At 32.6% G+C, this 25,554-nt stretch overlaps 1 long non-coding RNA gene across 1 annotated transcript; it reads left to right on the top strand.

Moving 5' to 3' along the window:
• The first annotated feature begins 681 nt into the window (after positions 1-681).
• On the top strand, positions 682-2,522 carry LOC135309910 (uncharacterized). Its single transcript, XR_010370170.1, has 2 exons — positions 682-1,234; positions 1,651-2,522. It is a non-coding gene; the product is annotated as an uncharacterized LOC135309910 (long non-coding RNA).
• The last annotated feature ends 23,032 nt before the right edge of the window (positions 2,523-25,554 follow it).

Genomic DNA, 25,554 nt, shown 5'->3' with positions numbered 1-25,554 from the left:
CTTTGAGCTTTCCGCCTGACGTGTCCTGATATATCGATAGCCGTGAGTCCTGCGGTTTGAACCTCATTCCAGACGACCTCGGTGGCGCAGTGGTAAGGTTCTAGCCACTGAACCGAGAGGTCCCGGGTTCGATCCCCGGTCGGGTCATGATGGAAAATGATCTTTTTCTGATTGGCCCGGGTCTTGGATGTTTATCTATATATGTATTTGTTATAAAATATAGTATCGTTGAGTTAGTATCCCATAACACAAGTCTCGAACTTACTTTGGGGCTAGCTCAATCTGTGTGATTTGTCCTAATATATTATATATATTATTATATTATATTCCAAAGTTATATGTACAGTCAACACATCAACCTACCAAACTCGTCGCTATTACCGCGCCATAGAGTTTCATGCTTGATGTGAGTAACTTGATGTGATGTTGACTGTACGATCCTACACTGTACAGAAAAGTACAATATGGTCATGACAAGATGATACAGGGAATTAAGGTACTGTAAGAAAAGATCCTAGGCCACAAAGTAGGCTGTGGTGACCACTTACAATCGGGTGAGCCGCATGTCTGTTTACCAGCTTGGTAGTTTAATAAAAAAATAACATAAATAGCAAATATAAATCTCAAAGATTTGTGTGACAAGAGAGAACAATGGTAGTTTAATAAAACAATAACATTACTGCCGTCATACGGAGTAAGGACGCATCTGACGTTTTTATCGAAAATGAGTTTCATACTGATTCGGAATCAGGAGAATAAGACGCATCTGCTAGTATTTTTAAAGTTTTCTAAAACAAACGCAACCTATAAAATCTAACTGCAAAATAGGACGTATCTGCAATATTTCACTAATAATACTAATTTGGATGGACCTTTCTGTTCTATAATAAATTGAAAAGACATATTTAAATAGAAATGTCTTTTTTTAACACAGTTTTTGTAATGTGTCATATAATGAAAAGGCATTTCTATATTGTAATAAAAAGAAAAGTCGGATTGGCGAAGATGTGCCTCTTTATGTTAGCATTGTTCACTTATGTATACCAGGATGTAAAACTACCTAGACGCAAGTGGCAGTAGCGTCCTTTTTTCGTAGTATCGTTTGATGTGCGGGGACTGCGGGGTAAAGGAGGAGTTCGTGGCACGTTGTCCGCACAATCAGTTGCGCCTAGGCAGCCGAGGCGAAAGCCGACGTCTATGCGACGCTCGTCTCCGTGTTTTTTACGGAAATATGGTAAGTATATGCACGATATTTTCATGTGTCAATTTATAAAATTTATGACATTGCAAACGAACTTGCCTATCCAACATTAAGCTAAAAATGTAATAATTGCTATAAAACAAATCGCCTCGGCACGCCACGGGTTTAGATGGGTGGTATGTCTGAATGTGGTGGTGGTGATGGTGATATGTATGAATATTTACGCATAAGTAATCCCACTATAGGTTATATTTAGTCATAAATATGAAAGTTTGGATTTGAGTGTGTCAGGATACTCAATTACGTATTTCAGTCCAGGATTTTGATGAAATTAGGTACATGTAGAAAATTTTACTTTATATTTATTTTATTATTATACATAAGTATACGCATCCTGGCTTTGGCTGGTTCCCAGTGAAAAAAATAGGTTTTGGTTATAATTGTTACAGTCTAATCAAGCGAGATCTTCGAGGTGCTCAAAAATAATTTCGTTAGTACAACCAACTAGTTCCAGTGAAACTAATTACTTCAATAACGAAATTTTGAATAACGATGCTATGGATAACCAAATGTTGAATCATGATACTTTTGAGATTTTGAATAGCCTGATTTTGAATAACGAGATTTTGAATGACGAGATTTTAAAATAAAAATTGATTTAATTGAATTTTGATTCAGACGATTCAATTTTTGATAAAGATTTTATACCTTCAAGTTTAGAACTACAAAAAAGTTCCGAAGATTCAGACTGCTCAATGGACATCATTCCTAACTCTCAGCCGATTAATATTATCATTCCGGAGTCACCCGAAGAGTCTCATCAAGATTGTTCGGAAAATCTAACGAAGAAAGGGCAAGTTAGGAAACGTAAAAAGTATGACAAGACACCAGCACAGAGGAAACAAATGAAAAAAAATGCAAATATGGAAAATAAGTATCAGTTAAAACCTGGATGTAATATGATTACTAAGTCAAGATTAATAGGGATTAAGCAGCCATGAAAACATTTATTTAATTAGAAAGAAGAACTAATAGAATAAGTTTTTTATGTAGTTGATTTGATTTCAATTGGAGTGATCTCAAACAATTCTTTTGGAATGTTCACTAAATCCCAAGCATAATTTCATAGAATTTCAAGAAGTGGGCCCTCAGGAACATATGTATACTAAATACTCTGAATTTATTGAGCTACCAAAGCTGTGATTGTCGTTTTAGTACTGTAAATTTTTAAAATTTGCAAACTTTCAGTATAAGTATAATTTCTTATTAGACTTTTGTGATGTTTAATTATTATGTCAATATAAAAGAAATTATTTCGTAACGTGTTTTTTTTCATTTTGTTTTAAACTCCAATTCATAGATGAAAAACGAAAAATTTTATTATATAATATAATACATTTTTTAATAATAGTAATAATAACTTGAACAGCAGCTAATGGCTAAAAATGTGTTTGTTAAATAGTAAATTACAACCAATTTTTACATTCTTACTAAAGACGGCTCTTAAAGTTTCTGAGTTGAAAAGACACATATAGCCATATACGTCTTTTCAATACAGTATTCAAGATTTTTCTATATTTTTTTTACTAAGAAGAAAAATAAAATTTTAATTATTAACGATATTAAATAAAAAATAAATATAATAAATACGTATACCCATAGATCTCACTTATTTACACATTTTACAACCGTAAAAGTATATAATATCTTAACCTCTTTCGCGCAGCAAACTTTTTAAATTGAAAATCACAAACTATTTTTTTTCTCCGTTTTCAAGTTAGTGCAGAAACGTCATTTCTCCGTATGACGGCAGATTAACTGTAATTAAATAAAAATAAAATTAATAATGTGTAAAAAATAAATAAATCTCATACTTAGATTTTACATGACAGGAGAAAAAGTGACTCAAAATTGCAAGATGAACACTTTTATGAAATTGGTTCATCATAAAATTGAGTCCCTTTTTTTATTTACTTGGAAATAATTAAATGTCTTTAACATTTATCTATCTAAGTATTTAAAAAAATTAAAAAGTAGTTGTTAATACATATTATCAAAACACTATAATCTTCTTATATCAAAACCCCACCCGATAAATCCAAATTCGTTATTATCTCCAAAACAACCACTTATTAAGTCGACTATTATTTTACGCGTACACTGCCGAGCACAAAAACTGACCCCACTTTTATTTAGTTAACAAACACCTGCGCGCTTCTCAGCTAACTCGCGCAATATGCGGTGCCCCTTGTTCTACAGAATGTACGCTTTGATTGAGTGTATTTTTTAAAATTTATATAGTAAGATATGTTGCTATATAATCATTGACATGATTCAAAAATATTTCTGTTATTTGTTAAAATATTTAATAGCTTAGGTACTTTTTATGTTTAAATTTATTTTATTTTATTTTATTTTTACAAGTTAACACGTTCAGGAACGCACGGCTGCTATAGCAGTTAGTTATAATATACTTCTAATGTGTTAAAAATAATATGTTTTCGATTAAAAAGTGTAGTAATGTATCATTGTAATCGTTTCATATAAATATCGTTTTTTACAAATGGAAATGACAAAGCAATGCCTAATTAAATATTGGGTATCATTCATGTCATCAGAAGTTATTTACTTAAAAAATATGACATGAATTTGAAAACAGATGTAAGTCATAAGTTTAATAAATTATCTATGTACTATGTAACTTGCTATAAAATTTCTTGTAAAATAAACTTTGAAAACCGTCACGTACATTTTTTTGCCACCAATTAAATACAGTTCTCCAAAACATGTGGGCATTTTGCACAAAAGTCATTTATTATAATTTTTTTTTTATTTTTAAACAAAAACATGCACCCTATTGAGTCGCACGTACTACCTCCACCCCTGAACGTAATGAAGAATTATTGTTTCTACCTCACTAGTGTTTTGTGTAAGGATTTCCTTTCTATAAGCCTCTGCACTCTTTTACTGAGCACGTTGCACTTGTTACGATTTTTAGAGAAAAAAATAAACAGTAGAAAAAAATATAACGTTGAGCTAATTCTTTGTGTTTAAGTGTAGTACCACGACATTTATATATTTTTTAAAGTTTTGTTCACTTGTCCTTTATTTTTATTTAGATATATTTTTAATATTGAATATTATTAATTGATATGAAATAGTGCCAGGATGCTAGCCCGATGCCTACGAGAAGAATCTTCATCTATATATATGTAATCTACGTATCAATTATGATACATCCATGATTTTATCATAAAAGTAGACATAAAGATAAGGAATTAATTGCAAACTTATAAAAAAATATCTCAAAAAGTCGGCAACGCATCGGTGACACCCATATCGGGTGCCTGGTGTCCATGGACTGCGATCGTTTGCTTACCATCAGTCACTAAGCATGCTCATTTGCCCAATAAGCTATATAAAAATACTTATCTCTCATATTGAGTATAATTATATCATCAAAATCACTACAAAGCAAACGCTTCCCGCTGTCTGTCTTATATCTTTAAAGCTACGCGATTGATTTTGATGCGGGTTTTTCTAATAGATAGAGTGATTCAAGAGGAAGGTTTAGGTGTGTAATCGGGGGGCTTAGTCGGGGCGGAAAGAAAGAAAGAAAACATTTATTTGCCAAAAACATGAGTACAAATAGTCAAAATGAATTAGACCTACACGTTTTACCGAATATAGGTATGCAAATATAATTAAATAAAGAGGAGCATGCTATCCACTACAAATCCAAAACAAAAAAAGAATTATAATGTACTTATACTAGCCCTAAATTCTATCCGAGTCTATCATTAAAGAAATCATTCAAAGTATAATAACATTTATCAGTTAATAAAGACTTGAGGTGCTTTTTAAATAGATTTAAATTTAAGCTTTTATATTGATTTGGAATTCTGTTGTAAATTTTCGGTGCCATACATACCATGCTATTACCGAGCAAAGCAGTTTTCGATGGGTGCATGCATAATCGATAGATTCAAAGATTCCAAACATTTATTTGCCAAGTATGAGTTAGTTAGTTAGTATTATCTATTTGGGCTGTAATTCTGACACATTTTTTTTGCAATACAAATAGATCTTTATCCCACTATGTATGTTACCCCACTACTGGACTGTGAATACTAATTCTTTATAAATATAATCACCATAAATATAATTGTTATCAATTCATTTCATAGTCGTTTCCTCATGGCTGAGGGTCGTGGTTATTATGTGGAATGAAACACGCACAATAACTTTCTTCGCATTATTAATGGAGTGGTTTGCCATTGCCTTCTCCATTTCACACACAAGTTAATAAGAATCAACCAGTTTGCAGGTTTCCTCACGATGTGTTCCTTCACCGGAAGCAAGTGGTGGTCGATGAAAACTACTATACATGAGTCAGATTGGTATACAAACTCATTTGGGAGTGGGATTCGAACCTGGGACCTTTCGATCTAGGCGGGCGTCTTAACCATTACACCAGCACCGCTTCTTTTATCAATAATTATTTAGCAATTTTATTTAGCAATTGTTATCAATAGCAATGTCAAAATCAAAAATACACACAATAACGTACAAGATGATTCACCATCTAAACATGACATCAAATAGATACGTATAGTCCAGGGGACAGTGCTCGGACATTATTTGCGATGACTTGTACGCTCTCCCCTTGGCTAAGTGACCTGACGAATAAATCATTGGTAATAGGATTTTCGGAAAACATTTTTATACTCTTACTGGCGTAAATTATAGTTACAGATATTGTTAATTGAAATGTTACTTGTATATTCATTATTTCCCTTTTTGATATCAGTCTGTATACACTTTTGTACAGTTGATTAGTTTATGAAAAATATAATTTTAATTGTGTAAAGAGTGAATAAAGTTTATCTCCTTTTTAGACTAGATTTTGCCCGCGGCTTCGCACGCGTTTCTTTTTGTGCGTCCGTTCATATATTATTATTAACGATATCTCGGGTTCTAAGCAACGTATCGCGATGCAACCTATACCGGATTTTAAGTTAGACCTTCCACTATACAATTGTAAAAAATAAAATTCCACCCAGTACATTATGCGTGATGCGCGGAAAAATATAGACAGACAAAAATTAAAAAAAAATAGTTTTGGCTTCTATTAGTCCCATTGAGTTTTTGGTACAATCATCGTGACTTAAATTTAAAGCAAATTACTGCTTAGGTAGTTTTATAAATTATAGTATTTTGAGAACTAAAATCGGGACTCGGGAATTTAAAAAAATCTTCAGAATTACGAGAAGTTTCAAATAGAAAAATTTTTCGAGAACCCACAATTACTAGGGAAGTACCTACATCACTACTGAACTAAAAACTAATAAGAACTCGTTTAAAAAAAGACACTATGTACTGATATTTTAATAAAATAAATTAATGATATTTGAAACACCTATGTGTAAACAAAATATATTGCGCTTTTGAGCAACACTTCGTATACAATACAACCAACAGTTAATTGCAATACATAATAATCCCGCAGACGAAAACAACAGATCGTTCGTTGTTTACCAAGCCCGCGGCTAGATGGCGTGCATTAGTTGAGTCAACATGGTTCGAGTCTGAGCCTAATCTGGTAGCGCCCTCTGTGAGCTATGCAAACAAAACGTATTTGGGTGAATTTTACGCGTTTTGAACTCCGGCGCGGGCTCTCATAAGTGTTTAATAAATTATACCATACACAGTAATCAATTTTAGTATCCTATTTTATAAATAAGTAAAGTATATTATAAATGTTTAATTAAAAAAAAATTCTTTGTTAAAAAAAAATGTCGGACACTAATGAATCGCTACACGCCGCGGTCAAACGCTCGTGCAATTCACCCATTTGAGAATTCACTTGATTATAATCTAGACAGCCCTTGCTTGATTTTAATGCCATTAAAAACCGCGCAGCGGATTTTGATGCAGTTTTCATTGCTGTTTAAATAATATATCATCACAGAATTACAGATCTCGTACGAAGCCGGACTGGATCATTAGTAATTGATAAATAGGTACAGGATTATAACTATTATTATAAATGCGAAATCTAGTTTGCTTGTTATCTCTACACTCTGTATATACTCAACCAGTCTGCTTGAAATTTTGCATACAATTTAGTTTGAAGACATAGGGTACCTTTCATCCTCGAAAAATAATTACTCTCGTCAACAATCACGCGAGCGAAGCCGCGGGTAAAAGCTAGCTTTTGCTTTACACTAGTGTAATAATATATGTACAGTTGGGAATTACGTTGGAAATCCAAATGCTGATTTGGAATTATGAACATACAAGCTTCAATCTAGCGTAGTGGCAGTTTGTGAGGAGTTGTGTATTTGGTACTGGTGTGGTCACAAGTATAGTGACTCATATATATAGTTGTTTTCATCGACCACCACTTGCTTCCGGTGAAGGAAAACATCACACTGGTTGATTATTATTAACTTGTGTGGGAAATGGAGAAGGCAATGGCAAACCACTCCATTAATAATGCTAAGAAAGTTGTTGTATGTATTTCATTTCACGTAATGATTGTTGTACTCGTATGTATTTCATTCCACGTAATGACCAGTGCCCTCAGCAATGAGGAATATGACTATGAAGAAGATGAAGTCACAAGTGATAAGCAATTTAGAACCTACCTTGGAGTCACAAACTGCAAATTCGCACGATCAAGTTAATTTCAATATTAATTCAATTTCATTAAACAATTGTAAGAATCTTTACTGTATTACCTCATACTACACTCTACTCATATTAGTGACCCTTGCAATTGTTTTCGAAGCCAGTAGTCGGCGCACACGCAACGACTTTCTAATAATAATTATAATAAAAACGTTTATTTACTTTTCACAGAATGCACTTAGACTTTGTAATTAAAAACACCTTGTTACTTATTTATTTATTTACCAATTTATGTATACGAACAGATTATATAAGAAAAGTAAAAAGTGGAATAACGGTATATAGGTACCGCTTATTTCTAAAGAAATCTCTTCCAGCAGACCCGAGAGAGGAAAGTGAAAGAAAGGGTAAAGTGCGCGTATACTAAACAAAAAAAATTACATACATATATACTTAATAATATACATACCAATCTATATAAACTTACATATACATACTTAGGTATATCTACAATTCATCATGACAGAGAGAGGTAATATTCTTTAATTCTTTTGTTAAAAACTAATAGGTATGACTTCGCATTGTCTTGTGAGGAGTCTAGTTCCTAAAATATGTCCAAAAGGACGTTGCGTTTCGATTCTGTAAGAGACGTCAAAAAACTCACGTTGGATTCCGCGCGGATATGGCTAATTTGCATTCTGTAAAACTCACTCGAGCACTAGCGCTACACTTGCGGGTGCGTCGGCGAGTTGGACTAAACTCACTCCGGAATTTTGACAATATGTATAGGACGACGTGCAAATTTGCATTCTGTAAGAAAAACGTCAAAAAACTCACGTCGGATTCCGCGCGGAATCTGACGTGAGTTTTTTGAAAGATCCACTAGCGCTAGCCAAGTGATTGCGGGGCGAGGTGGAACTCCCTATGCTACAGGTAACTACTAGGCCCCTCCCTTGGCATAGGTACACGTTGACAGGTAGGTATTACTATAGTTTGCTTCAGTAAACTTATACTATTTATGTTACATCGTTCAGTGAAAAAATCTTAGCTAGGTACTAAACTACTTACTGTTACTGCTTTCTTGGCAATGTTAATCGATTACATTGCCATTGCCTTCTCCATTTCGCATACTAGAAGGTTTCTTCACGATGTTTTCTTCATCGGAAGCAAGTGGCTGTCGATGGGAACAGTTATTTTTCCTGAATTAAGTGCATACCCTATGTCCTTCGCCATACTTCAAACTGCATATATATATAATATATTTCAAGAACATCATTAGTTTGGACTAACTGCCTTAGGTTGTAAGAATAACCTATATAATTTTTCAGTTCTTTCCAAAAATCACCTCAACACAATGTTTAAACTTGAAAGACGGATACACTTTTTCATTTATAACATTATTATAGAATTTACGTTTTAAATATTCACTTTTCTACTCACCAGTACGCAAAGCCTACCTAATATCCGTTTGCTTACTTTGATACAGTGGTCTATCGGCATTTGCTAGGCATATGTACCACACAGGAGATTAACTCAGTCAATTAGAGAGCTTGCAGCAACACTAGAACTAAATACTACTCATGTCTGAACCAATACTGGAATAGAATGAATGAATTGCGCCCTGCTTACGTAGGATTCTCAGAGAAATCCCAAATTTGTGAAGTGAAAACTTCTTTAGCGGCGTTGTGCACTTTTTGTGATGGGTAAAAAATGTTTAACTCGCGTCAGGACACGTGACCCTGATCGAAAATTCGTAAGACGTCAAAAATGCACAACGTTTATATTCAAGTTTTCACTTCTTCAGGCACTGGCAAACCAGCAATCCATAAAGGTAAAACATCCCGTCTTCATCTTTTACGGCATATCCAGAGCCATGAGTCGCAATATAAAAAGAAAAAAACGGTAATATTTAACATCTTCAAGCGGAAAGTAAAACTCTGAAAGACGTAAAGCATTCAAACAACCATATAACAAGTACACTATAAATACCACCTTAGTTTTAACCAGAAATCGAACATAATCTTTACGAACATCAAAACGTCATTATCCACCGGTCGTTGACCCCATATAATTGTTTCATTATAATCGAAGCATTTACTATTATGCACTGATGTAGAGTATAATCTGTGGACCGGTCGCGGAGTCACGCCTATTTAAAATACAGCGTGTTTTTATTTTGTGCCCGCACACTAGCGCCACCACCACATTTTGTTAAAAAAGTTGTAGACAGATTATTTATTTATTTAATTCATCATCTTACTTACTACTACCATCACAGTTATAAAACTATTGCGATAGTGCAGCGTGCTTAAATATTACATCCTGTAACTTATTGCTACACTAAATTTAAAACACGTAGAAAGTATTTAGTTTTCTATGATACAATGTGGTCACAGTTGTCTAAATTAATTTATTATTTAATAATGAGATGAAAGAATTCTGGAATTGGGCGGGAATTGAACCCGCGCCCCTGTCTAATCAAGATGCTTGAGTATTTTAAAAAAACATAATTTCTTGCTTGTAAAAGTATGTTGATTAGTGAAGAGTACCTACCACTACTCTCTAATGAAAATTCTGTACGTGGGCGTAGGACGAAAGAGATGAATTAATTCAACCGTACTGGCATGGTCTCGATAGCTCAGTGGTCAAGAGCACTGTCCCGGATAGACAGGGGCGCGGGTTCAATTCCCGCTCGATTCCAGAATTTTTTCATCTCAATATTATTTTCAAAAACAAGTTAAAAAGCATTTGTGATATGTATAACCAATCCATTTAATTTATTATTCTTCGCTAAGAACTAAAATACATTAATAAAATAATAACATTAAAATTACGATGCTAATGTGTAGGATATAAAGAACCTTAAGACTTCCGACAGCAGTTAATTATATAGTTTAAAAATTATATAGTTCATTTTCATTTACAAGATTTAGCACTTCATAATTCCTTTTTTGTCTCTGTTTTAGCTTAGTTTCGCTATGCTTCTCCAGCACCAGATCTCAAAAGCTAATCTATTGGTATGTGAGTGTCCACTTTTCGCATCCATGTAATGCTGTGAGCACACTCCAGATATAAGTGTTAATTGAGCGTTTCCTGATTGATTATGATATTTTCAAGATAAAAAGTTTCTCCTTTCTCCTAGGGGTCCGTCGCACGTGTAAAAACGTAACAAATTAAACACCTAAACCTTATTCAGGAATTATACTATCTATTGGTGAAAATATGTGCATAAGAGTTCGAGTTTATCGCAAACAGACAGAGAGATGCGGCGGGGGACTTTTATAAGAATTATTTTGCCTATTGCGTTCCTGGTCTTGTGAATTCCCTAAGCAAAATAACGTGTAGTCATACAAATTTGAAGTTTAATTCAAATTTCCGAGAGGGCAAGTTAAATCAAATTTTGTAAGTAATGTATTAGGGACATCCTGTATTCGCTTGAATCAGCGTACGTCATTTATCATCGCACAGATTAACAACGGCTGCGCACTTGCTCCACTTACGGTCTCTTCCTAGTCTTGTTTGTGGCGAAATGTGACAGACGAACATACAAATCATATTAATCATAACGTCATTATACAAATCACAAAATATTTTTGACTAGAAATTTTAAAACAGAAAAATATATGGAGTGATAACAAACGAAAGCGAAAACTAACGCTTACTTTATCATTTGGACATAGTTTGAATAATAAAAAAAAACATTATTTTTTAAATTAATAACATACACAGTTTAAAAAATATCACATTTTTCATGAAAACATAAATAACATAAAATATCATCATTGGTGGTAGTTTTAGTTTTAGAAATGACTTCATGATTAGTTTTACTTTTTAAACCCCGACGCGAAGAGATCCCTATGTGTTATAAGTTTAACGTGTGTGTCTGGGTATCTATGTATCTGTCTGTGTTATCGTAGCTCTCAAACGGATGAACAGATTTTCGTTTAGTTGTTTTTGTGTCATAGAAAGTTATGGCCCGAGTGCTCTTAGCCATGTTTCATGAAAATCTTGTAGCGAAAAAGTTGTAGCGAGATAAATATTGAGTTTTTTTTCATTTGTCTAACAAATAGACATGTTCGCTATCAAAACATTTCTTTCCATTTTTCATTTCAAACGTCATAATATATCACATCGACTCAAGTGCTACCTGTTACAAGTTACGCTTGAATCGATAATTACATATATTTAAAAAAATATTCCGTTTGGCGCCTTATTATAATCATGTTGTCAAAATAAATAGGATATGGTTCGACGCCGTCCAAACTCGAAGGGTCAGAACATAGACTACGTTTTTTTTTTATCTTGTCCAATCACACGCCAATGCGAGGGACGATCACGATTCCCTATGGTTTTAATGTAAATGTTGGTTCACATGAAATTCGAAAAATATATGGCCAGTTAAAGTCTGTATAATAAAGACTAGAAAATGGATTATTAACTACATTTTTTGCCATTGCAATAATTTATTAATGGTCCAGATTAGTTGGTAAACCGAGGTTGATGAAAAGGAGGATACAGTACCCTTTTGTGTTTTGTACTCTTAGTGGGCAGACTGTATGTGTATAATTTGATTTTAGAAAATTGATATTCTAAGTTTTTCTGTCTCTTCACTACATATTATAAAATAAAGTCGCTATGTCTATCCTTATGTATGCTTAAATCTGTAAAACTAATTGATGCGGTTTTTTTAATATATAGAGTGACTGAAGAGGAAGGTTAATATGTATAATAACATCCATTAAATAGTGGAGAAATACTATCAGCATTGCACCCGTGCGAGGCCGGGGCGGGTCGCTAGTAATCTAATAAGTCTAAGTACTTATGCAACAAATATGAAGCATGTTTTCTTATAATTGAAATATTCATGCAAGTCAAATGTTAATTATTTTTACCATGAAAATCACTACTGCGTTTTCAAACTACACTTTCATATTTGGAACCGAATCTCAAAAGTAAAAAAATAATCGTAAGTCGTATAACATCGAAAAAAAAATCGTAACTGTTAATATTATAACTACAATAAATATTTATTTATTTGCATTATTGTTTTGTTTGCATGTGAACCCTGCAATTACAGATCATGATCCGAAATGGTTCCAAACAATTTTTGATTTCGCGGTTACACTTTTTTTTTACTTATTTCCCCCAACGCGCCTTTTTTGCTAAGGGTTTGAACCCGTAAATATCTGACTTTTTTTACAAACCCAACTATGGCTAAGTTTGTCATTAAATGTCAAATTATTTTTACGTTTTTATTGATTGAATGACGACTGTGGGAACTATTTTGTCTTTTTTATTCGCTTTTGACGCGTAATGATGACATTTTGTATTTTATTAGATAAAACGTTTTATTGCAATATTTCACACACGTATGGGAATTGAGTTTTGAGATCAATAGAGACTGCAACTCAGGTATTGAGTGAAGTTGGAAACAATATTGTACTTTACATAATATTCAGATGCGGACTTACTACATTAATCTATACATAACAAACAATTAATAAACTAAATTATATATTAATTATTCTAAATTAATTACTTTTTTATCGTCGCCTGATGATTTAGCAAACACCGTAGTCCATGGACTACCAAACAACCTGATACGGGTCACCAGTGCATTGCCGAATTTTTGAGAAAGCGATAGACTCATTTCTTGAAAGTCTCAATGTCAAAATTATTAGAGAACACTGCTGAAGGAAGTTTATTCCATAGTTTAGTAACGCAGGAAAAAGTTACGCGAATAATTGTACTGTATATTAACGCAAATCGTCGAGATGATGGGGGTGGAACATGGGTAGAATATCTCCTTACGGCAAGTGGTACGGTTGTGAAACACCGTGGTTGACACGAGTCTGAAACGGTTCTCCGACAATTGCTTCGTCTACGTACGTTTCGTCGAAAGAATGTTTGGACATCGGGCGTTTGAACTACAGAACCCTTTATCTACGAACAATTCATCGACAGAATGTCTCCTCTATTTTGTGGGCGAATCGTTGAATGTCGAAACATTATGTCGACAAAACGTTCGTAAAAGAAGCAATTGTCGGAGAACTGTTTCAGACTCGGTTGGCACAAGGCATCGAATATCTCCTCAGAACACTCTCCATCATAAATGCGGTAGAAAACGCAGAACCTAACTATACTTTTCATTATATCTGCATACGTGTGTACTTTTAGCAGATCCCCTAAAATTTAAATAATTACATTTCATTTTGCCACATTCATTTTGTGTTTATCAAAATACCGCACGGCAGTATCACTTATTGCAAAATCGCGTTACCTTTATTAACCTTTATACAAAGGTAATACAGATAAAATTACAATGAAATTGTCTAGATTGTCGTACCGTTGACGGTACAATCAGTCTATCCCAGCCCATTGATATGAAGTGGCTTGATTACTCCATTTATTCTATTATCCGAGGTTGTTAAGGCTATTGTGCCTTGTGCCTTTGTTTAAGGCAATAGACGCAATTCAGTCAAAGGCATTAGGCATTTTAGGCAAATCGTGTGTCTGTATTTTGTCCAAATTGGTAATATGTGCGCTCCATTGTGCTTTAGATAGCAATTTACATTTGTGTGTAAACAAACTTATTAGTTTCGCCATTGTCGTGAATTGTGGAGGAATATGTTGTTATATCGTTTTAGTATTCAATAAAAGTTTTTATCACTATCATCATCAATATCCCCACTGATGGGATATTGATCTTTCTTATGGATTAATAAGATATATGTACAGCTAACAGCACATCAACCTACCCAAATTCATTGAAAACTCGCCGCTAAAACTGCACCACAGATCTTCATGCAATACCTTGATGTGCTGTTGATTGAACAACTACTTTTATCTAAAACAAAACTATACAAAAATATTGCAATAGCAACATATATAACTGCGTATTTTCTCCTCAACGATCGTCTACTCGATTTTCATCATAGCCTTTATTTGGATGCTAATGTGTTGATTACAATTTGCATCTCAATTATATACGAGTACGAATATTGTAATGCACTTTAAATTGATTAATGTGTGTTTGCAATGATTGCCTGTGTGCACAGAATACGGAATAATTGGTGAAGAAATGGCAATTGCTTGAAATATTTGAAGAACTATACATATAAAAATGGTTTATTTCTATAAAAATATATATAAGTAGGTATACTTAAGCGTTAAAATAAATAATGTGTAACAGTAGATCAACGCTTAGAACTGGATATAAAAAACACATAATCTCCAAGAAAATATATTATACTCAATCAGCAATTTATGATTATAAATTGTAGTGAGCTTTGATACTTTACTCAGTTAAACTCGGTTGTTTCCTCACCTGTTACACATCGGGGCTTAGTTTCTGCTTCCTATTTTTTTTTTCATATCGCGCTGCGAATTCGTGAGTTACGCGCGTTTTACCTGTGACACTTCTATTATCTAATATTGCAATATATTCTAAATTCCGTGTCTGTGACAATATCATCCACCATTTTGATCGAGCGTTTTGGGGTTAATTATTGTCCTGTAAATTACGATTTTTGCAAGAATTTCGTTTTATTTGGACGCTGTTTCTTTGGTAAATGCAAGTGATTATGGAAACTGTAATTCGTGATCGGTTTTCATTGATAAGATCATGGACACTCGCCGACAAACAAAATTAGTATAAAATTAAAATTAAATATACACTTAATTGTAACTTTGCAATTATTACTTAAATAAATAAATAAATAAATATAAATAAATATTTAGGACAAATCACACAGATTGTGCTAGCCCCAAAGTAAGTTCTAAACTTGTGTCATGGGATACTAACTCAACGATACTATATTTTATAACAAATACATATATAGATAAACATCCAAGACCCGGGCCAATCAGAAAAATACCATTTTCCATCATGACCCGACCGGGGTTCGAACCCGGGACCTCTCGGTTCAGAGGCAAGAACTTTACCACTGCGCCACCAAGGTCGTCAAAACTTAATTTAAACTTAATTTTCTTATATAATAATATAATATAAAAAATATATTTCTTGTATAATAATATACTAAATTTTCTTATATATAATAATATAATTAAGAAATGAGTAAGTTAAAATTATTTCTTAATTATAACTTACTTACCAGTAATGACAGTAAATACACTATGCTATCGTGTTAGATTTAAAATGTTAAATGAAATGAACATATTAAATGAAATGACTATCCATAGGTAGTAGAAAGGGGAATGAAAGTTATGTAACAGAAGATAGAAAGTGTTTTTTATTATTATTTTATTACAACCCTTTGAACTTCACCTAATGCCCTTGACAATGTCAAAAAGTCAAAATATATATCAAATGTTTCACAATTAGTTGCGCTTTAAATTGTATTATGACCTCAATAACTACCCACTTCATACAAAGTATCAATACCCTACTATAAAGTATATTTAAAAAAAACATAACCTACATTTTTGTCTCTAACACTTAAGGTCCAATATCACACAGACAAATAGTAACGGTTAAGTATTGAATATTTTGTTTCACTAACCGAATCTAAACAGGGTTCGCTTCTATCAGAATGTGGCAAAGATATAAATACACAATGACAATTTTTAAACACCCTTTCTATACCATAGATAATACAGAGAAGAAAAAAAAGAAAACAACAAAAAGCCGTTTACAAATTTTTATGTTCGAAATTTAAACTTTATTATTTAATAAACTGTTTGATCCCCGTTTAGGGGGTTAAAAGATATTCATTAGGAATAATAAAAAAGTAATGCCTCATTGTAGTGTATCGATGATTTTTAAAGATGATTTTGCGATTTTACGATCGACGAATGGTTTTACGATGTCATGAATTTTTGGCGTGAGAATCGATTGCATTCCAGGTGTCATGAGGTACTTAGAACTCATTAAAGTTTGCCATTTAAAACATTTTATTACGGAGCAATTTTATTTTTTTTTATGCCGTAATTTTGATGCCTCAGAACGCGGCTCTAAGGATTTTTGTGTCACGTTTTCGAATGATGACTTTAAAAATTTTAAAATTTGTTTCTTTTCTTCATTTACAGTTGCGTCTATATGAATTTCTCTGTGCCTTCGAGTAAATTTAACTCTTTGTGTACATTACTATGAAACAAAGCTTATTATACATTTCACGAAATTACATTTACCTTTGATGTATATCATCCTAAATTGAATAAAGAATTTTGAATTTGAATTCGAATTTGACCTGTATTCTGCATTTTCTAAATATACACAGGTAATAATTATATTGTATACACAAACTATTCTTAGCAACTATAGACAAATCAAATAGAAAAAAATATTTGCAACTGAGAATTGACTGCATCGGTATATACCTAGAACAACGCAGGTCAATATAATTTGTTTATCTAGAAATAGATAGACATCTGAACTAGAAAGCTCACATAAAAAAAATAATAACCACAGATAAGAAAGCATAGAAAAAATATTCCATTCAACCCGCAGCCAAAACATTAGATACATCATTTAATACGATAATAAGACGGTACGGACAGACATAACTGCACACGAAGCATTAAGTTTATCTATTCAATATACCGATTTGTTTTTAACTAATTTATAGCTTTTACACACGATATACTACGCCCATGTTGAAGGTTTCACATCGATCTGTGTTCGATGGAAGTGACAAAATTGAATCAAAAAATAATCATCAATTACTTGATACATTTGAGAACGAGGTTCTTGTCGATGTAGTATTGTGATAGGCTTTATCTGATCAAAAAATATTATATTTTGTCAATAATATTTGCGTAATTATTGATTTTGTGCCGATGAAAAGAGAATTTATTTGCAAATGAATATATTTTGATTACTTATTATTATTATTTGCATTTTTCATGATTTCATTGAATAATCAAAAATCTTAAAGTATTAAGTAGTAAAAATTAATTCATAAAGTGACCAATAGTTTTATATATTTTAGATATTTAGATTTTTTTAAACCGATAGATAACAATGTCAAATAATATTTTAAATTAAGACGATAATAAAAAAATAAGACACAAAAATCCATCATTTAAAACTGTACGTTGGATAAATATGTATAGATATACATAAAGAAAACTGTAACCAAAAGACTTGTATAAAACCAACACTCCTACTAAGACTTCACAATTAAAATCAATCCAAAATAATTACCTACATTCATTTTAGATTGATTATAATCAATAGACACATACATTTTGTCACATCATGTCTCTCTAACTCCACAAATCAAGTATGAGGGTCTGTTACTATTACCGAAACGAGATTTTAACTATGGGTATTACATGTAAATTAATTAATAACCTCTTTTCATGGTAATGTGCTTAAACGTGTTATTTGTAGGAGCATTACAGAAGTTTTAAATCAAATTGTTGTTTTTCACTGACACTTATTGTATTTTTATGATGTGGGCTGGGTAACTATGACCTATACTCGTATGTAATACAAACCATGTTACTATAGAAAAGTGAGAATAACATAGAGCGAAAGAAAAAATATTGTCTTCTCATATTTGAACTAGTTGTACGCAATTTTTTTTTACAAAATTATATATATATTTCAAAAACGACTTCATTGATTTTGTCGCCCCACGAACTTAAAAATTATATTGAAAGATTCTACATACTTTTTAAATTACATCAAAGTCAGACCAACGGTTCGAAAGTTATCGCGTTACAAACGAACGAACGAACGAATGAACGAATGAACGAACGAACGAACATACAAAAATTGCATGTATTTTTGCCACAAGTAGAATTGTAGAGCTCGCTCGCTTCATTCGCTCGGCTTCATTCAATGAAGGAAAATATGCAGACGCTGGCAACACCTAGTAGTAGTTCCATACCATTACTAGTTGTTACCTGCGTCTCCGTCCTACACAATGTCACTCTCCAGCTGCTTCATAGATGGACATACATATATGTAGGTAGAACTAAATATCTCCACACAAAAATCAACTCAATCCAATGTTCAGTTTTGACGAAAAAATAGGACAAATATTAGTCTTGACGAAATTTCCACATTAGTCTTGATATAATCTCTTATAATATAATGTCTTGATAAATTAGTCTTGATAAATCTCTTATAAGGGCCATATATACTACCAACTTGAGATACCGGCGCGAGTGCATGAACATTACTTATTTATATGAGAGATTTTATTTACCGCAATTAAATACCAGCTATATAAACCGAATCCGAAGCATTGGTGGTGTAATGGTTAAGACGCCCGCCTGTGCATCGAAAGGTCCCTGGTTCGAATCCCACTCGTGCCACACGAGTTTATATATCAATCTGATTCATGTATAGTAGTTTTCATCGATCACCACATGCTTCCGGTGAAGGAAAACATCGTGAGGAAACCTGCACACTGGTTGATTATTAACTTGTGTGTGAAATGGAGAAGGCAATGGCAAACCACTCCATTAATCACGCCAAGAAAGTTGTTGTGTGTGTTTCATGTAACGTAATGACCACGACCCTCAGCCATGAGGAATTAATGTATAGGTGGCATTAATTCAATTGAAATATAAATTCCCACGCAAAAATTATACAGATTTTCTCAACACGTATGGAAAAAATTGAAACTAATTTTAACTAGGTATGTGCTTTTTTTGCCGCCATAACAAAATAACATAAATTAAATAGGCCTCTAATTTGTGGTCCTTACACTGCTTGTAGATAATTACTAGAACTCTGTTAAGGGGAAGCTTAACAATCCATACTTCCATGATAATATTATAAAGTGAAAATCGTAACGTTCATCTTTACATGTTATAAAACCATCCTCTACCGCGTTAAATCAAATCAAAGCATTTATTCAGAAATTAGGCCTTCACAGACACTTTTCACGTCATGTTCTAAATTAAATTATATTTACCAAAGCTACAAACTACTAGCATTTCGGAACGACCACTGCTGAGAAGAAATGCCGAAAGAAACTCATTCAAACAGTATTGGTCCCTATTATGCCAGAAGGGCTTACCATTTTTTAAATATAAATTTATGTATAATATTTATCAGTAATATAACAATGTAAGTACACAGTAAAGTAAGCTGATGAATATATATATATATATATATTTACTAGTACTTTACTGTGCATATATATATGTATCTGTTTGTCTGTCTGTCTATCTGTTCGCTATAAACTAAACAACTACTGATTTTTATGCGGTTTTCACCAATAGACAGTGTGATTCCCGAGGAATGTTTATATTCGAGTGAAGCCGGGATGGCCGCTAGTAATGAATAAACTCTAAAACTACTGGACTGATTTTGTTGAAATTTGGCACAGAGATATACGAAACGTTCAGGATCTTTTTATTATTATTTTCAAGACGAGCCGCTGATATATAGACGAAGATATGTTGTGGCGTGTGGTTCCGCCTTAGAATTAGATCACTCCATATTCTTACGTAGATGTCGTACGAGGCGAATTATAAGGGACACACATCTTTATCAGGTGACTTGAAGGCGACCGGTTGTATAATCACAGGCGAATCTTTAAATTTAGACAAATGAACAGATTACAATATCACTTCCACATTGTAGGACCTAAAGTAAATGAAATTACCTTACACAAAATACCTATAAACAGCAAGTATATATTTAAGATATGTGTGGATGTTAAGATGGCTGAAAATCCATATAATGTATACGCCTTAACAAAAAAAAAGGCGTCTTCCAACATCCATATCCCTTGCAAATCTTTTGTGTTCTCAAGTAATGACAGAAAATTGTTTGTAGAGTAGGCTATTGTGGAGCTATTCCAATCTGCTCTAGACGGGATGTTCTCGGTATAACCGCGATTATTACGCGTATTGCGAGGTAGGACACAGAGTACAATATAGAGACCAAACAATATATAATTGTATTCTTTCCTTTTTTCTACTTGGGTTAAATTTTTTTTTTGTATGTATTTTGTTTGTAACGCGCTAACTTTCGAACCGTTGGCCGATTTTGATGAAATTTAAAAGGTACGTAGGATCTGTCAATAGAATTTTGAAGTTCTTGGGGCATCAAAATCGGTTAAGTCGTTATTGAAATATTCGCAATTTTGTAAAAACTCATCAACATTTATTTTGTTAAACAACTAGTTTATAATAACAATAGCTGCGCCCAGGGACATCGCTTCAGCTGGAATTCCGGGATAAAAAGTACCCTATGTGTTATTGCAGGTTATTTTCTACCCATGCACAAAATTTCATAACAATCGGATTAGTAGATTTTGTGTGAAAGTGTAACAAACCTACATCCATAGTCAACTATAGGGTAAATAAATGTTATTATAATTTGAACGAGTTTTTAAATTTAGTTAATTTAGCTACTTTTATTTATTCCATTTTGTTTTTGTGGGATGATAGCATGCTCTCCATTTAAATTTGCATACCCGTGGACGGTGAAACATGTAGGATTAAGTTTTTCTTTTAACACCACATTGTAAAAAAATGTAAAATCATGTTTTTGCAAATAAATAATCTTCGACTTTGTGTTTGTCTTTGTCTTAATATATTGATACTTTTTCGTACATTGGTTAACAACAAAACACTCGCTGGTGGTATCATTGAAATTAAAGAAAAAAAAAAACATACGACCGAGGGTTAGTTGTACGACGATGCGTTTGATACTAAGTGAACTGATTTCCTTATAAATTTTACGAAAAATTTGCTTGATTTTGTATTATATATTTATTATGTCCCCATATTTGTCCGTATTATTACCTACCTAATTCGTATTTTTTCTAATAACGTATTACAAAGGTCAAAACAAAAGTTTATCGAGAACCTTCACAGGTATTAGAACGGGATACGTATATTAAGCTAAATATGTAAATACAGCTTAGGCTCTGTGTATATTTACTGTGATATAGTATTGAAAACGTGGGGTAATTATTTCCATTGACATTTCAAATATATTTCAAATTGTTGCTTTATTTTATATTAGGTGTGCCGGCAACTTCGTTTGTGTGCGGTTAAAAACAAACAAAATTTTATAATGATGTACATCATTACAGAAACGGTGGCCCAGAGGTTAAGTCCGTCCGCCTGTGATCGAAAGTCCCAAAGTCGAATCTTGCCACATGAGTTTGTATACCAATCTGATTGATCAATAGTAGTTTTCATTAGAACACTACTTGCACCCGGTGAAGGAAAACATCGCGAGGAAACCTGCACACTGGTTGATTCTTATTAACTTGTGTGTGAAATGGAGAAGGCAATGGCAAACCGCTCCATTACTAATGCCAAGAAAGTTGTTGTGTGTGTTTCATTCCACGTAATAACCACGACCCTCAGCCATGAGGAAACGACTATGAAATGAATTGATAACAATTATATTTATGGTGATTATATTTATAAAGAATTAGTATTCACAGTCCAGTAGTGGGATAACAGTACATAGTAGGATACAGATCTATTTGTATTGCAAAAAACATGTGTCAGAATTATAGCACAAATAGATAATATTAAATCGTGTAAACCCTATTTCAAAAAATATAAATTACTAACCTTACCATCTATATATATATATATATATATACGACCTCTGCATGTTCACTCATCAAAATTAATGACTCATACTTGGCAAATAAATGTTTGGAATCTTTGAATCTTTAAGTCCGCCCCGACTAAGCTCAGGTAAAAGTAATAGATTACATACCTAAACCTTCCTCTTGAATCACTCTATCTATTAGAAAAACCCGCATCAAAATCAATCGCGTAGCTTTAAAGATATAAGACAGACTATCAGATATATCTATGAACATTATAGCTTCATTTCGGAATGTTTATTAAGTTAAGAATGTTTAGTAAGCTAGTATTAGCTCTGACTTCAAATTATAAAGGAAAACAGCTAAAATATAATTTTAGTAGTATGGATTAAAGTATGATGAGCTCCATACACTTAACATACATTACGAAATCAGCTAAAATAGGTATCATGTATGGCGTTATAACAAATGAAATGGTCGCTCTCAGGAAATTAACCCATAAAACTGGAGTAGTAATGGATATTATCCCGTGATTGCATTTCCTTTGCACGATACGTTTAGTTTCTTTGAGAATTTCGCTTTTATGGCTTGCCATTGTTAACTAAATTAAGGAAACTAATTTTTTGAATAGAAAAGAGAGATGTCTGAAAGAAGAAAATGATGAGAAAAATATCACAATACGATAAGCCTTAATATATATTAAAAATGTTCAACATTTGACTCATAATTAAATAAAATACATAAAAAAAAATACTATATATCATAATTAAAATATATATCATAAATAACATACTATATATCATAATTAAAATATATATCATAAATAAAATACTATATATCATAATTAAAATATATATCATAAATAAAATATTATATATCATAATGATTGAGTAAGACAACTTAGTATATCTACTTTTTAAACGAGATTTTTTATTTACAAATAATTTTTCTCATTCATTCAATCAATCATTTTATGTACAATTCTAAATTACTGTGTGGATGCAGATTTAGTTTTAGTTACCCACAGCCATATCGCCCTTTACTTTTAACTAATAACTTTTAAAAATATTCGTACAGATAGAAAACATAACTGAGCGACTCCGGAGCCAAAATTATAAAAGCCATTTTTTGTAAATATATTCAACAAGCTCGTCCCGGTTTCGCACGGGTGAAAACACAATCAATTATACATCTAAAGCTTACACATGAAGCACTATCTATTGGTGATAACCTCACGAAAATCCGCGCAGTTGTTTATGAGATCATCGCGAACACACCGTACGGGCTTACACAACTTTGTTCCGCTATATTGAACACCTATCCTATCTCCAACTGTTTATAATTGTACATTATATTTGCCTTAACAATAAAGTAATAACTTTTAACTCTCGCGTCCACACTTCCTGCTAATTCTATGTTATTATGCTTTCTGAACGTGGACGTTTGACGAAATGGAGAATCCTCTTATCTTAATCCTAGTGTGAGTGGCGTTGGGCCACGAAACTAACTACTTTAAGCAACACAGATGTCGTATGTAAAATCAATGCGAATAATTATTTAATTCAGTATGGTATTTCTTTGAAATGTAGCGCCAAAATCATTCACACTATTAATTGTTACAACAGTAAAGAGTGTTACGTAACATAAGTGATATCTGTCAAAGAAATATCAATTTAAAAATCATTTGGGGATATTTATTGTTCATCATCATCAACTCAGCCCTTTTCTGTCCACTGTTGAGCATCGCTCTATTCTTGTACGCCAACCTTCTTTATCCTGTGCTAATTATATTAATGAGCATAAATTGATTAGCTGATAAATTAGTTTCGGCTGAAGTATATTTGGCCGGTAATATACATAACATATTATATGTTCCCGGCCCAAAAATATAAGGATAACTGTTATTAAAACCAGTTTTAAAAAAAGGATTTTAAGCAATGTATTTTTCTGTTTTTTTTTTCTACCATAATATAAAATATTGGGAGAGAATATTTTTTCTGTAGAAAAACTAAATTTCATTATTGATAACCGTATTTTTCGTGGCCACACATAAAGTCTGCTATATTATTAAAGCTTCGCTTTTAATGTGCGCGAAATTAATGAAGTATGAAAAGTTGTTCCATACAACGTTGCAGCGAGATATTGCTAGCTATTTTCACGAAGGTTTGCTCATATTTTATGTAAAATACAGTACAGTTATATACTTACAGCTACAGGGCCAAGGGTTTCCGTAATTATACATTTCCTTTTCATTATTATTAAAGTTTTTTACTGTAAATTACTTTAACTGTAAAAGTTGGTTTTTGATTTATTTATATAGAAAATGGTATTGAAAAGTCAGAGCTCATGTTTTGATGTGCGTAAATTTAAATGCTTCTGAGTATTATGTTGCTTTATATCTGTTTAATAACAAATTGGGTACTAATTGTGTCGTGTGGTTCCGCCTCGATATACCCATGTGGATGTTGTACGAGGTGACTAAGGGATACATAGACTTGTCAGCTGACAGACGACAGTAGCATTCCTTAAGATGGTTGACGGCAGGCAAACTTTAAATTGATTGTAATATGTTCAACATTTTTGAATTATGATATGAAAAAAAATCAAATTCGTTACATAATTATGGTAGATTTATATAGGTAAAATTTATAGGATATAAAAATTAGGTATCTTTTTTATTAACGGCTGTTATAAAAGTACTAATTATCAAAAATCCTAATACTATAAATTTATACCCGTTGGAAGTCGTAAAATTTATTTTACGTCTATTTTCTGGAACTTGTGATTAGGTTTTACGACATTTAAATTGAACCCTTGAAGATATCAAACTTTTCAAAAGCGATGATGGATTTGGATTATGCAATTTTGAGTCTTATTAGTTCATCAGAATAATTACTACAATACCACACCGTCGTGCTTTCCTATTTTATTATATATTATTATACTTGATGGTATAGTACAGCAAACAGCACATGAACCTAAATTCTTTAGAAATTCGCCGCTATTACCGCGCCATAGAGGTTCATGCAGGGTAACGTCAAGTTCTGTTGACTGTACTCACGTTTTGGAAAAGTACTAGTAATAATATCGTTGTAATTCCTGTAAGCTTTTACAAAGGGTAAAAAATTGATCTAGTTTTCATTTTTTCCATAATTTTAATTGAGAGATTTAACCTAAGATACTTAGAAATAATAAAGAAAAACGCGCATCGCGTCTAAT

This window comes from Plodia interpunctella, chromosome 19 (assembly GCF_027563975.2).
Source record: "Plodia interpunctella isolate USDA-ARS_2022_Savannah chromosome 19, ilPloInte3.2, whole genome shotgun sequence".
In the NCBI taxonomy this organism is placed as follows: Eukaryota; Metazoa; Arthropoda; class Insecta; order Lepidoptera; family Pyralidae; genus Plodia; species Plodia interpunctella.
Note: the sequence above shows the minus strand (reverse complement) of the source record. Positions and strands in the feature narration are given on the sequence as shown.